The 3,091-nt window shown below is 37.3% G+C and overlaps 1 protein-coding gene across 1 annotated transcript in view; it reads right to left on the bottom strand.

Moving 5' to 3' along the window:
• LOC102672817 (transient receptor potential-gamma protein) overlaps positions 1-3,091 on the bottom strand; it is a 78,018-nt gene that overhangs the window by 39,437 nt on the left and 35,490 nt on the right. The window lies entirely within an intron of this gene.

Below are 3,091 nucleotides of genomic sequence, written 5' to 3'. Positions count from 1 at the left end.
CCTCCCCAACCTCTCTGTGGAAGCGACTCGGTATTGGCTACTAACAGGCCAACGAAATTCCTCGAGAGCCAACCAGATTTTCGCTCTTTTCTTTTTTCCCCCCCGTTGCATTTCAGTTTCCGACGTTCTGCCGCGACCAAATTAAATCATCCACGAAACTTTCGCCCTGGATCTTCTTCGCCGTACTTTGTCATCAACGTTCCTCTTTTTTTAAACCCCTCCCCCTTCCTTCTTCTGTTCCTTCTTCTCTCCTCTTTCTTCGATACCGTTCTTCTTCTTCGGAAAAGTTTCCACTCCTTGAAACTCGGATCGAACGTTTGGTCAGATAGAGCGAGGGTATATACGAGATTCTACGATTATTATTTTCCGAGCAAGTGTTGCGATAACGTGGTAATAATTGGAGTTGATCGAATTGGAATAAAAATAAAATATATGCTTTGATATAACTAAAAAAATATCTAGAACTATCGTTATTCTTAACGATTATTTTTCTCCTGTTACCACCTTTTTTTTTATTATATTTAAATTTTGAAATTAGATAATGAATGGAAGTAATATTCGAAGAATGAAAAATTAAAGACGTAGAACAAGTTAAAACAAAAATTTCGAAATGCAAAGAATACGTTTCAGTAATTAAAAATTTTCTTCGATAGTTTTCACATAAAATCATTAACTTCTCGATCAAAGGTAACTAATAGTACTTTGTAACGCTAAAATTAGATGCAAATATTCGTAAGAATATATTTTCTCGATGATTAAAAATTTTCTCCAATAGTTTTCACACAAAATTATTAACACTTTTTAATCGAAGATCTCAACTAATAATATCTTGTAACCCTAAAATTTCGAGATGCAAATATATTTTCTCCGATAATTTTCACACAAAATCATTAACAATTCGATCAAAGGTCTCAACGAATAATATTTTGTAACCCTAAAATTTCGAGATGCAAATATTCGTAAGAATACGTTTCTTCAACAATTGAAAATTTTTTTCGGTAATTTTCACACAAAATCATTAACATTTCTCGATCGAAGATCTCAAATAATAATATCTTGTAACCATGAAATTTCGAGATGCAAATATTCGTAAGAATATATTTTCTCGATGATTAAAAATTTTCTCCAATAGTTTTCACACAAAATTATTAACACTTCTTAATCGAAGATCTCAACTAATAGTATCTTGTAACCCTAAAATTTCGAGATGCAAATATTCGTAAAAATATATTTTCTCGGTAATCGAAAATTTTCTTCGATAATTTTCACACAAAATTATTAACAATTCGATCAAAGATCTCAACGAATAATATTTTGTATCCCTAAAATTTCGAGATGCAAATATTCGGTGATTGAAAAAGTAGCATTAATTTTCACATGAAATCTAACTTCTCAAAGCTCCAACTGAATAATACCTCGTAACGATAATACCTCCATCGAACGTGTCTTTCCTCCTATGACATCCCTCGCATTCCACTTTTCTTTAACGTCGAATACGGGAATATCAATCGTATCGAGCCGCGAGCTCGAAGGAACGTGGGGCGTGGCGCAGTCGTGAACGACTTATCGCCATAAGTTGTCGGGCATACGATTAAAAACGATTGTCTCGAAAAGGTGATTCGCAATCTCTCTAAGTGAGGTTTAATAATAGATCGGCGGGCATAGATTCGATCGGTTTACTCGATGGAAAATCGATGATTATTTTGAGGGGAGGAAGAAAGAGAGAATCGAGGATCGAGATATTTCCGCGGCATTCTTTCGACTAAACGCGAGATAGAGGTTCGATAACGCGTCTCGTATAAATATTATCGCAAGGCGCCACCGGCCATTTCCCTTCGCCGAAACGATCGTTCATCGTGATCCAAACGCACCGCCACGGTGTTGCACGGGAGTAGTAGTATCGATCCGTATCCCGCGAATAATCGAATATGCAATACGCGTTTTTTCCCTTCCATCGCTGAAAATTCATACGTGGCGTGGCGCAAAAACCTTTCAAATATTCATATTCCTTGGCGCGGGAAACTGCCTTTTTCTTCGGGATCGGTTCAGAAAGTTTCATCGAAACGATATTTCAACGCAACATTGTTGGCACGAGCAGATGAATCACGGCGTACGGGTAAATAGCCGAGGATTCTCCAAACATTTTAAATTATTCTCGTCTACTCCGTTATATCACGATACTTCGAAAACACGGATTTCGAATGGAGGTTCGAAAATACTCGTTCTTCGTACTCAATCCTTCGCTTTTGCAATATTGTTTTCACAATGTATTTACATTTATTATATTATATTTTCGAGTCGAAGAAAAATAAAAAATGCATTTTCCTCTGATATTCGAATCGGACGAATATTGTTCCTATACATCAAGACTTCTGAAAATCGGTCTCCAGACTAAAACTAATTAAGAATGAATCGCCATCCATACGCTTTTGAGCATAGGAATTTGGCGAAAGGTTAAACTCAGACGATCCTCGTAACTAGTAGAGTACATAATACAATTTCGAGAACGAATTAACCGAGTTATAAGAACTCTATATGGCTATATTTGTATCGCTTGATGCAAACGTAAGAGAATTCGAAATACGAGGTTTGATTATATTCCGTTTGGGAATGCTTATTATCATTTTACTGGGAGGAGGACTAGATGATAAGCGTTCACGAACAGAGTTTCATCCTACGATTTATCTTTGCGTCCTGAATAAATGAATGGGTCGGCGCTATAATGAGAGAATTAAATTGTCATAACGTATATCGTGTATATCATATATATAACGGTTGAAAATTTCGAAGGTTACGTGATCGGAGGCAACGACCTGGCTTCTGAAGATAAGAAGGAATTCTTGGAAACCTTTCGACCGGCTGCAACGTTGCATCTCGGTTATGCATTAATCATTCTTCGCTGCTCTTCCGAGTCGATCGGGATCGTCAACCGAGGAGGAAATCGAATCGGCGAAACAGTACACGCCGGGCCAGAAACGATAATATTTTCGAACGTTCCCCGAGGTCTTTCGTGTCGACGGGTAATTCGAGGGGATACCTTAGCACCCTTGTTCGCCCACCCAATTTCCATCCTTCATATAATTCCTTCAAC

This window comes from Apis dorsata, unplaced genomic scaffold, assembly GCF_000469605.1.
Source record: "Apis dorsata unplaced genomic scaffold, Apis dorsata 1.3 scaffold_683, whole genome shotgun sequence".
NCBI lineage: Eukaryota > Metazoa > Arthropoda > Insecta > Hymenoptera > Apidae > Apis > Apis dorsata.
This window is presented reverse-complemented; position numbering and strand designations above follow the sequence as displayed.